Source organism: Zeugodacus cucurbitae, chromosome 5 (assembly GCF_028554725.1).
Source record: "Zeugodacus cucurbitae isolate PBARC_wt_2022May chromosome 5, idZeuCucr1.2, whole genome shotgun sequence".
Lineage (NCBI taxonomy): Eukaryota > Metazoa > Arthropoda > Insecta > Diptera > Tephritidae > Zeugodacus > Zeugodacus cucurbitae.
Genome location: NC_071670.1, coordinates 20,926,548 through 20,940,645, shown reverse-complemented (window position 1 = coordinate 20,940,645; position 14,098 = coordinate 20,926,548). Strand labels below are relative to the sequence as shown.

Genomic DNA, 14,098 nt, shown 5'->3' with positions numbered 1-14,098 from the left:
GAGTGCTCTCAGAGAGCAGGAGTGCAAGTCGAGAAGAAAATCGTTCGGCTGTCGGTTGTGATTGCAGCTTTTCGATGTCGAACTTTCCTTGTGTTTGTTGACGTGTGTGCTTTTCCACACAGAGGCGGGTGCGTATCTTAGCTGCTACAAGATAGTGGTCCGAGTCGAAGCGTACGCACATCAAAAACACTGGAGACATGTCGTCCATCACAACATGATCGATCTGGTTGCGAGTGATTCGATCCGGGGACAGCCAAGTAGCTTGATGGATTTTCTTACGTTCTGGTCGCTCATAGAGTTATCTTTGATCACTTCGTCCTTCTCTTACGTCGGGGCGTGGGCGCAAATCAGCGAATATTGAAGAACCGTCGCTTTGATGCGGATTGTGGCTCGCCGTTATCCACCGGAGTGAATGCCAGGATTCGACGACGGAGTCTCTCTCCCACCACGAATCCCACACCGAATTTGCGCTCCTTTATATGGCCACTGTAGTAGATGTCATAAAGACCCACCTTCTTCCGTCCTTGTCCCGTCCATCGCATTTCTTGGATTGCGGTGATGCCAGCCTTTACTCTTACGAGGACGTCAACCAGCTGGGCAGAGGCACCTTCCCAATTAAGGGTCCGGACTTTCCAGGTGCATGCCCTTAAATCATAGTCCTTTATACGTTTGCTGTGGTCGTCATCAAAAGGGGGGTGTCTCATCCGAGGCTGTTGCTTCATATTCATTGGTTATTCGTTTTTATGTGGTGGGTCCCAAACCCTACGCACAACCGCATAAGCAGGATTCGCCTTCTCACTTTAGCTCGTCTCCAAACGGTTGTCTGTTGGCTACCCAGAAGATACTTGGACTAAAACCGGAAGTCGTGAGCTACTTGAGCCACATGCAAAAGAATCGTTCCTGGCCACTCCCAAGTGAATGGCAGTCAGAAACATTTCTCACTTACGTGAACTTCTACATATGACTCCATCCTCATGTTACAAACCTTATTATCTAAAAAGTGAGTAAATTAAATATTTGTATATGGAATGCCAAAGTGTAAGCTAACACAAACTGGAGATAATACGACTTCTGACTGAAAAAAGCATAGATGTTCGATGAAACCACCATGCTTTAGAACCGATTGCTACAGCCCAGTTACTAGCTACATCAATATTTTTGAAAAATCGGGGTTCGGACCTAACTCTAACGGCTATATACAGTCCACCTCGTTTTAAAATTACAAATTGCGAATTTAAAGACTTTTTTGATACACTAGGTCCAAGATTTCTAGAAGGTGGAGATTATATTGCCAAGCGTGTCTACTGGGGCTCACGTCTTATTAATCCGAATGGACGACAGCTGTACTACACTGTTATGAATAAGCACAATAACCTTGATATAATCTCTCCTGGTAAGCCGACATACTGGCCCAGAAAGAAATAAAATACTAGACTTAATAGATTTTGCTGTAGTCAAAAGTATAGATAGATCGCTAATGACAGCAGATACATGTACTGACTTATCTTCTGATCATTCTCCTGTACTAATAAAGTTATGCGAACAGCCCATGATAGTTGAGCCGAAAGTTTCTCTAACAACTCATAAAACAAACTGGCTGAAATATAGAAAATATATCAGTAGCCACATTAACATAGATTTAAAAATAAATACAGGAAGAGATATTGATAACAGTATAGAATTTAATGATGTAGTAACTAATGCAGCTGTCTTGGCAACACCAAAAAGAAACATTAAGGTTTTTAGAAACATCACTAATAATGAAGTAGAAAAACTTGTAAATGAGAAAATGGGAGCTAGACGTGAATGGCAGTTAAATCGTTCTCTTTCAACTCTGCTTCAACTGAAATCTGCTATAATAGTTTTCTCCTTGCTCTTGAATGCAATTCTTGGTTTCGGGTACTATCCAATTTCTGGCATGAAGGCCTCTTATGGAAAATCAACGACACCTTACGAATTGCATAAAACTTTGGAGTCATATTTAAGAAACAGGAAGTTTACAATTAAAGTAGCAGATTTCATATCAGAAGAACGAGCAATAAGGGATGGTATATCTCAGGACAGTGTATTAGGCCAAACTCTGTACATAATATACTATACTGCAGACATTCAATGTATTGACATCCACTTTTGCGGAATACACAGCTCTAGTATGTCGTAACAAATGCCCTATCAGAGCATCAAGAGTATTAGAGGAGCACTTAACTTTTGTCGAAGAATGGCTAACCAACTGGCGTTTATATATTAATGAGGAAAAATGCAAGCTTGTTACATTCTTGCTAAGATCGGAAACATGCCGGACAGTTAAAGTTAACAATGTGCTAGTACGCCAAGCGAATGAAGAAACTTATCTTGGGATTCACCTGGATCGAAGGCTCACGTGGCGGAAACATATAGCGAGTAAAATAACCTGTATGAAGTTGAGAGCAGCAAATTTAAATTGGCTTTTAAACATAAATTCTAAACTTAGCCTAGACAACAAAGTCCTGTTATAAAATGCAATCAACATTGATATAATTCAGAGATTCCAATCTAAAATGCTTAGAACAATCCCGGGTTCACCATGGTACATGCGTAACGAAAATATCCATAGACAGGTAAAAAAGGAGATAGAGGACAGTAGAAAGAAATATATTTCTAAACTTCGTGGACATCCAAACCCATTGGCTAATGCCTTGGTACATTCCTGCAATCAAACACGTTTAAAAAGGAGATATCTACCAGCCTATTATCCTAAGACAGACATATGGTTTCCATACTATTATATGTACTACAGTACACTCTCGAAAAGTAAATCGATTGGTATTTTGGGTAATTTACTTTTTCGAATAATTTACTTTTCCAAATATATACATAAATTATCTGTTTTTATAATATTAAATGCATTTTTAAACTTAAAAAATTCATTCATTTATTTACTTCAATAAAACATCTGGATTTACATGAAAAACATATTTACATTTACATACATATGTATTTACTATGAAGAGAAAAAATCTTGAATATTCTTTTGTTTTTTTTTTCTTTTGCAATATATTTTCTGACCATTTTTGTACGACAATTCAAAAAATCAGACACCTGATTTGCATCGTTTTCATTTTTAAACCAGTGGATCAAGTTGGAGAGTTTATTTACTGAAAAGACGCGATAAACAAGAGAGTAAGTGTTTTTGCAACATCGTAAAAAACGCTGCTTGCTTCGTTTCGAATTTTTTATCACACTCTCTGAAAAGTAAATTAAAAAATTTACTTTTTCGAGGTGCATATGTAATCTTAAAGGTGATTAACTTTTCCGAGATTATTTACTTTCTGAGAATTTACTTTTCGAGAGTATACTGTACAATAAAAGCTCTAGAAACCATGAACCAGCATAGTGACACATATGTAGTATATTGTATTATGTTTACATTCATCAGCTGATATAAATAAATTCAAGCAAAATTATGAAAAACAGGCAGGAAAATTGATCCTGACTTAGTTATAACTTCAAGCAATCTTAAAATATTATTGTCCAATATAATTATTACATATTACATATTATTACATACATATTACATATTTTTCACATTTTTTTTTTCAAATTTTGTTTTTTGATTTCAATTAATTTTGAATTTAATTTATTTTCTGTATGTCAAAATGTCAGAAAACATATGATTGTGGCAGAAGAGCTTAAAGCTTTCGATGTGTTCAATGCAATCCATTGTAGTACATTTCACAACACCACAAAATTTCAATGGTTTCTAGAACTCTATTGTAGTACGGAACACCATTTGCTTTCAAACTAAATTCGGAAAACCGGTGATACACATATGGTTTATGAAGCATACTACAATGTATACTATATGTTTGTCTCAGGTATTAGAGAGCACCGTTAAACCAAAACAGCTCAACCACATTCCTAAGCTTTTTTTGTTGTAAATAGATTTAAGATTTTACTACTTATTGTTAGGCTTTAAACAAAGCCAAATCGGTTCACTACCACGACCACTTCCCACATAACTCAATTTTGAATTCCATCTGATGCCTTCACTTTATAATATATACATAAGGAACTGATGAAGATAGTCCAATGAAACTTTACACAAATACTGTATATCACCGTGGCTTCATTTATGGAAAAATTTTCGAAATCGGGCTATAACTTTTCAATGCCCCGGATATCCAATATGAATAACTCAGTGCCTAACGGTTTTTCAAAAATACGGTGGCCTTTATTCCGCATATGTATATCGGTTAATATGTCAGATATCTTAGCAAAATTAAGTAGTCTTCGATATAGTGTAGCTTGGTTGTGAAATCGGTTCAGTAATTACCTCAGCCTTCATATTCTATATATGACGATTTTCGTTATTCTATTAAACTTTATGCCGAATTTATGGGTAAATTTGTGTGTTATCTTACTAAAATTATATCAATAAGTTGCGAGAATATAAAATGTTATGTTGTTGTTATTAATTTTTTTTCTGTTTTAAATAAATAAATAATAACTGAATATTGTAAATTATTTACATATTACCTCAATTCACCTACTTGTTTCAATTTTAACAGAAACTCTTGTCCACTTAAAAAAAAAGAATTCAAGTTTTTTTTTCGTAACCAAATATTTAGTTTAAAGCATTATTTTCCTTTTATCTTCGTTTTTCAAATACTTCTTTAGTATAAAATAACAATAAAAAAAATGTTTTTTTTAAATTTGCCTAATTTATCTATAAAAATAGTGCAACTTTTTATTAGGTTAAAAATATTTTTTAAAACTACAATTAGCACAGGGTTACTCTGTAAGGCGTTACTAAGTGAATTGCGTTCCGAAGGGACATACTGACAGAAATAAATGAGAATGAAAACAAATTCAATGACAGAAAAGTCAAACACGTAAGGAAGGGCAAAGCTCTGGTGTAACATATCATTTTATATAATACTATCATATTATTACATGTATTCGATTGGTCACTTCTCTGGTTGCTATCTTTAGGCGCTGCTCGTTTGTTAAAAATGCTACATGTGAAAAGAACAACAAAGTTACCCAGTTGAATTCGTACAGGTGAGTTTGCGGATACCTCATTAAAAATATCACCGCTTGCTGAGTGCTACCAAGTTTTGTTTTACATATTTATACAATTCACAATGATAAAAATTGCTCAAAGGACAAATAAAAAAAAATTATGTGTTCTATTGGCTTCTCTATAATGCATAGCAGGATGGGGTCATATGTAGAAGTTCACGCAAGTGAGGACAGTTTCTGATTGCCATTCACTTGGGAGTGGCCAGGAACGATTCTTTTGCATATGACTCAAGCAGCTCACGACTTCCGGTTTTAGACCAAGTATCCCCTGGGTAGCTAACAAACATCCGTTTGGAGGCGAGCTAAAGTGAGAAGGCGAAGCCCGCTTCTGCGGTTGAGCGTAGGGCTTGGGACCCACCACATAAAAAAATCTCCCCAATGAAAACAAACACCGAGCCTCGGTTGAGAAACCCCCCTTTTGATGACGACCCCTGCAAACGTACTAAGGATCATGATTTGAGGGCATGCACCTGGAATGTCCGGACTCTTAATTGGGAAGGTGCCTCTGCCCAGCTGGTTGATGTCCTCATACAAATAAAGGCTGACATCACCGCCGTCCACGAAGTGCGATGGACGGGACAAGGACGGAAGAAGGTGGGTCCTTGTGACATCTACTACAGCGGCCATATAAAGGAGCGCAAATTTGGTGTTGGATTTGTGGTGGGAGAGAGACTACGTCGCCGAGTCCTGGCATTCACCCCGGTGGATGAACGTCTTGCCACAATCCGCATCAAAGCGAGGTTCTTCAACATATCGCTGATTTGCGCCCACGCCCCGACGGAAGAGAAGGACGAAGTGATCAAAGATACCTTCTATGAGCGCCTAGAACGCACCTATGAGCGCTGCCCCCGCCACGATGTCAAAATCGTGCTTGGCGATTTCAGCGCTAGGGTGGGTAAAGAAGGTGTCTTTGGCACAACAGTCGGAAAATTCAGCCTCCATGACGAAACATCGCCAAACGGCCTGAGGCGGATCGACTTCGCTGGGGCCCGAAATATGGTTGTCTGTAGTTCCAGATTCCAGTATAAAAAAATTCATCAAGCAACGTGGCTGTCCCCTGATCGAAACACGCGCAATCAAATCGATCACGTTGTGATAGACGGAAGACATGTCTCCAGTGTTTTAGACGTGCGTACGCTCCGAGGACCAAACATTGACTCGGACCATTATTTAGTAGCAGCTAAGATACGCACTCGCCTCTGTGCAGCAAAGAACGCCCGTCAACAAACACAAGGAAGGTTCGACGTCGAAAAGCTGCAATCACAACCGACAGCCGAACGATTTTCTACTCGACTTGCATTCCTGCTCTCTGAGAGCACTCATCAGCATCTCGATATAAGGGAGCTGTGGAACGGCATCTCAAACTCATTGCATACCGCTGCAGCCGAAACAATTGGTCTCCGGCAACGCCAAAAAACAAGTTGGTACGATGAGAATTGTCGTTCCACAGTGGAGAGAAAACAGACTGCCTACCTCGCAACGTTGCGATCGACCACAACACGTTCGGGGTGGGATTGATATCGAGAACTGAAGAGGGAAGCGAGACGCATTTGCAGACGTAAAAAGAAAGAGGCCGAATTGCGTGACTATGAAAAGCTTGAAAAGCTGGCCGACATGGGTAATGCTCGAAAATTTTATGAAAAGATGAGGCGTCTTACAGAAGGTTTCAAGACCGGAGCATTATCATGTAGGGACCGAGGAGGTAATCTGGTAACGGATGTCCAGAGCATACTGGGATTATGGAGGGAACACTTCTCCGACCTGCTCAATGGCAGTGAAAGTACAACACCAGGAGATGGCGAACCCGATTCCCCAATCGATGACGATGGAATAGATGTTCCATTACCCGACCATGAAGAAATTCGAATAGCAATTACCCTCTTGAAGAACAACAAAGCGGCGGGGGCCGATGGATTACCGGCCGAGCTATTCAAATACGGCGGCGAAGAACTGATAAGGTGCATGCATCAGCTTCTTTGTAGAATATGGTCGGAAGAAAGCATGCCCGACGATTGGAATCTTAGTGTGCTCTGCCCAATCCATAAGAAGGGAGACCCCACAATCTGCGCCAACTACCGTGGTATAAGTCTCCTCAATATCGCATATAAGGTTTTGTCGAGCGTATTGTGTGAAAGACTAAAGCCCACCGTCAACGAACTGATTGGACCTTATCAGTGTGGCTTTAGACCTGGAAAATCTACAATGGACCAGATATTCACCATGCGCCAAATGTTGGAAAAGACTCGAGAGAGAAGAATCGACACTCACCATCTTTTTATCGATTTTAAAGCTGCCTTCGATAGCAGATAGATAGCGATGTCTGAATTTGGTATCCCTGCAAAACTAATACGGCTATGTAAGCTGACGTTGAGCAACACCAAAAGCTCCGTCAGGATCGGGAAGGACCTCTCCGAGCCGTTCGATACCAAACGAGGCTTCAGACAGGGTGACTCACTATCGTGCGACTTCTTCAATCTATTGCTGGAAAAAATAATACGAGCAGCAGAGCTAAATGGAGAGGGTACAATCTTTTACAAGAGTGTACAGCTCCTGGGGTATGCCGATGATATTGATATCATCGGAAGCAACAACCGCGCCGTTTGTCCTGCGTTTTCCAGACTGGATAAAGAAGCGAAGCGTATGGGTCTGGTGGTGAATGAGGACAAGACGAAATATCTCCTGCCATCAAACAAACAGTCAGCGCACTCGCGTTTTGGCTCCCACGTCACTGTTGACAGTCATAACTTTGAAGTTGTAGATAATTTCGTTTATCTGGGAACCAGCATTAACAACACCAACAATGTCAGCCTTGAAATCCAACGCAGAATCACTCTTGCCAACAGGTGCTACTTTGGACTAAGTAGGCAATTGAAAAGTAAAATCCTCTCTCGACGAACCAAAATCAAACTCTATAAGTCGCTCATTATTCCCGTCCTGATGTATGGCGCTGAAGCGTGGACGATGACAACATCCGATGAGACGACTCTTGGGGTTTTCGAGAGAAAGGTTTTGCGCAAGATTTATGGTCCTCTAAACATTGGCAACGGCGAATACCGCAGACAATGGAACGATGAGCTGTACGATTTATACGACGACATTGACATAGTTCAGCGAATAAAAAGACAGCGGCTACGCTGGCTAGGTCATGTTGTACGGATGGAAGAAAACACTCCAGCTCTGAAAGTATTCGATGCAGTACCCGCTGGAGGAAGCCGCGGAAGAGGACGACCTCCACTCCGATGGAAAGACCAAGTGCAAAGTGACCTGGCTTCACTTGGTGTTTCCAGTTGGCGCCAAAAAGCAAAAAGGAGGAATGAGTGGCGCGCTCTGGTGGATTCGGCTATAATCGCATAAAGCGGTTCCTACGCCAAATATATATATATATATATCGGCTATAACCACGTAAGCGGTTTCTACGCCAGTTAAGAAGATATATAATGCATAGCCAATCGAAGACAGCTAATATAAACAAATATATGCCATGTACATAATCGAATATACTACTCTACTACAAATATACCTTATTAACTACCTTTTTTCATTGCGTTTGCAAGTTTATGTCGACTTATAGATTTTGAACATTCAAATATAAATTTTTTTTCATTGCAAAGAAAATAATATAATCGAAATAAAAATAGTGTAAAAATATCTGTGTCTAAAAATTATCACATTTCTCTCTATATTGTGATATTAGTAAACAAAATATAATTCATAAAATTAAGTGCCTTATACTATGTTTACATATTAGATTATCTCCATTTAACTCGATAATCTGTAATTAAGGAACGAGATTTCCCATACAAAATTGCTCTCTGGATAATCCGAGATTATAAAATGATCTCGTTTTATACAACTAGATTTTCGGTGTTATTCCTAGGTTTATTGATAATTTTGCGAAGAAAAGGAGAAATGTCAAATTAAAATGTAAACACTAATGGCCGACAGCGAGAGAAAGATGTGCAATACAACAACAAATACAACACATTTGACAATTGATAATCTCATTTGACTATATGTAAACGGTTGGATTATTGAACGAGCTTAGAACAAGATTATTTTCATATGTAAACATAATATTATATTTTTAAGACAGAGAGAGAGAGAACATCATTTAAATAAAATAACATTATACATATATAAGCTGTGTTCGATAGGGCATTTCTCTGCTCGCTATCTTTGGGCGCTGGTCTCTTGTCAGAAAATAATATATAACAACCAAGTTATCCAGTTCAATTCTTAGAAAAAAGTATACGGATATATTATTAAATTCTGTCGCTGCTTGCGTCAATGCCACGAAGTTTTGTTTTACGCAATTATAACACTCACAATAGTAAAAAATTATCAAAAGCCAAGTTATTATCAAAAATGATAATTCAAGTTATTGTTTTAATGTTTTAAATATTAAATAAATTATTATTAAACAGGTCATAATTATGCTGCCAGTTTTTTTTTTTTTTGAATATCTAAATAGTTTGTTCGTTTGGCTTCTCTTCAACGCTTGGCGAATCAAACACAGCTATAGTTACACATAAAAATAAAATTGGGCACTAAGGGAGTTAAATCAGCGCTATATTCACGGGAAAGAACTTGCTTTCAAGTTGATCACACGAACTAATTGTCCAAATTGACATAAATTGGAAGCCATGACGTACCCTGCAAGTCATGGGTACTGAAACACCAACACATTCAAAGAAATTTTAATAACACCCCTACAAATGCAACAAAGGGCAAAATGTGCATAAACATTCACCTCAACTCTCCTCTCGTACAGCACCCTGAATGATAGAAAGAAACAACCTAAGTTCTCGTGTTTGAACAAGTTTTGTTTTGAGCTATATCATGGCTGCTTGTGAAGTATTATTTTGCGTGTTTTATTTAAATCAGTGATCTGCAGGCTAATTAAAGTTTAAATTATTGAAGCACGCATTTTTAAATAAGTAAAAGGTAAAATAAAGCTTTTCTAAAGCCAAAAATAAGAATTGAAGAGGGTGATACAGTAATACTTCATCGCACCGTCATTTCGAAGCACGCAATAGCAGCTACACCAACAATGGTCAACGTCAATGGCGAAACCATTGAATACGTAAATAATTGTTGAATATAATAATATTGTCTTGCCTTAAATTCTAATTAATTTTCCATACAGATATTTCAAACCTCATATGGCGCGTCATGGTACGCTAACTTATTGGTGTCACTTATGGTAGCAGCGTAAAACTTTCGAAGCAATTGAATATGTGCTGCAAGCAAATCCAGAACTATGGATGCAAACGCTGCTACATGGAACACAAATCATTTACACACCAGATATTAGGTTTAATGTCACTTTTTTACGTGCAATTAAACCTTTTGGTCAACACAAGCACGTAAATTGAAACGACATGGTTTAGGTGCTTTTGTAATCGTTTATCATCACGACGTGTGTCAATTGGGGTTTGCCAATGAGCTAGAGGGCAAATCAGTTGCAGTATTTTTAGACTTACCGGCACCTCAGTTGGCCGTGCCATTATCAGCTAAAACACAGAAATTAAATGGTAAATTTAAGTGAATGTTTGTGATCATAAAAATTGAAAAACTTCTTGTATGTTTAATTAGGAGGACTTTTTTGATACATTTTTACCATGTATTGTAGAATCATAACGTTGTTGTATCGCTTTACAAGGACATGGATTCACCGAAATTAGTGCAGTGGAAACACTACAGCAAGAGCATGGATGAAAGAAATTGAATGAATCTAGTACTAGTGCAATTAATGAAAGAACAGATCTTACAAATACTTCTAAAGAAACCAAAAGATTCCTCACATAATGTGCGCAGCTTACACTTCCAGGCCGCACGGGGTATTTGACATTTGCCACTCTTCCTCCAGCCTTTGTCAGATAGCAAGAATTGTTCAACTATTCAATACGTTTTAGATATGTATATATGGAGGATGGGATCATGTGTAGAAGTTCACGCAAGTGAGGAAAGTTTTTGATTGTCATTCACTTGGGAGTGGCCAGAAACGATTCTTCTCCACATGGTTCAAGCAGCTCACGACTTCCGGTTTTAGACCAAGTATCCTCTGGGTAGCCAACAGACAGCCGTTTGAAGGCGAGCTAAAGTGAGAAGGCGAAACCCGCTTATGCGGTTGTGCGTAGGGCTTGGGACCCACCACATAAAAACGAAGTACCAATGAAAAATCTACGAAAGCCAGCTGGTTGATGTCCTCATACGACTCAAGGCTGACATCACCGCCATCCAAGAAGTGCGATGGACGGGACAAGGACGGAAGAAGGTGGATCATTGTGACATCTACTACAGCGGCCATATAAAGAAGCGCAAATTTGGTGTTGGATTTGTGGTGGGAGAGAGACTACGTCGCCGAGTCCTGGCATTCACCCCGGTGGATGAACGTCTTGCCACAATCCGCATCAAAGCGAGGTTCTTCAACATATCGCTGATTTGCGCCCACGCCCCGACGGAAGAGAAGGACGAAGTGATCAAAGATACCTTCTATGAGCGCCTAGAACGCACCTATGAGCGCTGCCCCCGCCACGATGTCAAAATCGTGCTTGGCGATTTCAGCGCTAGGGTGGGTAAAGAAGGTGTCTTTGGCACAACAGTCGGAAAATTCAGCCTCCATGACGAAACATCGCCAAACGGCCTGAGGCGGATCGACTTCGCTGGGGCCCGAAATATGGTTGTCTGTAGTACCAGATTCCAGCATAAAAAAATTTATCAATCAACGTGGCTGTCCCCTGATCGAAACACGCGCAATCAAATCGATCACGTTGTGATAGACGGAAGACATGTCTCCAGTGTTTTAGACGTGCGTACGCTCCGAGGACCAAACATTGACTCGGACCATTATTTAGTAGCAGCTAAGATACGCACTCGCCTCTGTGCAGCAAAGAACGCCCGTCAACAAACACAAGGAAGGTTCGACGTCGAAAAGCTGCAATCACAACCGACAGCCGAACGATTTTCTACTCGACTTGCACTCCTGCTCTCTGAGAGCACTCATCAGCATCTCGATATAAGGGAGCTGTGGAACGGCATCTCAAACTCATTGCATACCGCTGCAGCCGAAACAATTGGTCTCCGGCAACGCCAAAAAACCAGTTGGTACGATGAGAATTGTCGTTCCGCAGTGGAGAGAAAACAGACTGCCTACCTCGCAACGTTGCGATCGACCACAACACGTTCGGGGTGGGATTGATATCGAGAACTGAAGAGGGAAGCGAGACGCATTTGCAGACGTAAAAAGAAAGAGGCCGAAATGCGTTGGGTATGAAGAGCTTGAAAAGCTGGCCGACATGGGTAATGCTCGAAAATTTTATGAAAAGATGAGGCGTCTTACAGAAGGTTTCAAGACCGGAGCATTATCATGTAGGGACCGAGGAGGTAATCTGGTAACGGATGTCCAGAGCATACTGGGAATATGGAGGGAACACTTCTCCGACCTGCTCAATGGCAGTGAAAGTACAACACCAGGAGATGGCGAACCCGATTCCCCAATCGATGACGATGGAATAGATGTTCCATTGTCCGACCGTGAAGAAATTCGAATAGCAATTACCCGCTTAAAGAACAATAAGGCGGTGGGGGTCGATGGTTTACCGGCCGAGCTATTCAAATACGGCGGCGAAGAGCTGATAAGGTGCATGCATCACCTTCTTTGCAGAATATGGTCGGAAGAAATCATATCCGCCGATTGGAATCTCAGTGTACTCTGCCCAATCCACAAAAAGGGGGACCCAAAAAAATGCACCAACTATGGAGGGATAAGCCTCCTCAACATCGCGTATAAGGTTCTGTCGAGCGTATTGTGTGAAAGACTAAAGCCCACCGTCAACGAACTGATTGGACCTTATCAGTGTGGCTTTCGACCTGGAAAATCTACAATGGACCAGATATTCACCATGCGCCAAATTTTGGAGAAGACCCGTGAAAAGAAGATCGACACACACCACCTTTTTGTCGATTTTAAAGCTGCTTTCGACAGCACGAAAAGGAGCTGCCTTTACGCCGCAATGTCTGAATTTGGTATCCCCGCAAAACTAATACGGCTATGTAAGCTGACGTTGAGCATCACCAAAAGCTCCGTCATGATTGGGAAGGACCTCTCCGAGCCGTTCGATAGCAAACGAGGTTTCAGACAAGGTGACTCACTATCGTGCGACTTCTTTAATCTGATGCTGGAAAAAATTATAAGAGCTGCAGAGCTAAACCGAGAAGGTACATTCTTCTACAAGAGTGTACAGCTCCTGGCGTACGCCGATGATATTGATATCATCGGAAGCAACAACCGCGCCGTTTGTTCTGCTTTTTCCAGCATGGATAAGGAGGCGAAGCGAATGGGTCTGGAGGTGAATGAGGACAAGACGAAATATCTCCTGTCATCAAGCAAACAGTCGGCGCATTCGCATCTTGGCTCCCACGTCACTGTTGACAGTCATAACTTCGAGGTGGTAGATAATTCCGTATACCTGGGAACCAGCATCAACAACTCGAACAATGTCAGCCCCGAAATCCAGCGCAGAATAACTCTTGCCAACAGGTGCTACTTTGGACTGAGTAGGCAATTGAACAGTAAAGTCCTCTCTCAACGAACCAAAATCAAGCTCTACAAGTCGCTTATCATTCCCGTCCTGCTCTGCGGTGCAGAAGCTTGGACGATGTCAACATCAGATGATATGACACTAGGAGTTTACGAGAGGAAAATTTTGCGCAAGATTTATGGTCCTCAGAACATTGGCAACGGCGAATACCGCAGACGATTAAACGATGAGCTGTACGAGTTATACGACGACATTGACATAGTTCAGCGAATAAAAAGACAGCGGCTACGCTGGCTAGGTCATGTTGTCCGAATGGACGAAAACACTCCAACCCTGAAGGTGTTCGATGCAGGACCCGCCGGAGGAAGCCGAGGAAGGGGAAGGCCTCCACTCCGTTGGAGGGACCAGGTGGAGAGCGACCTGGTTACACTTGGGATCTCCAACTGGCGCCGAACTGCGAAGGAGAGAGAGAAGTGGCGCACTATCGTTGATTC

General features: G+C 40.7%; 1 pseudogene; it reads left to right on the top strand.

Moving 5' to 3' along the window:
- Positions 1 to 10,021: 10,021 nt before the first annotated feature.
- LOC128922185 (uncharacterized) lies at positions 10,022 to 10,778 on the top strand (annotated as a pseudogene).
- The last annotated feature ends 3,320 nt before the right edge of the window (positions 10,779 to 14,098 follow it).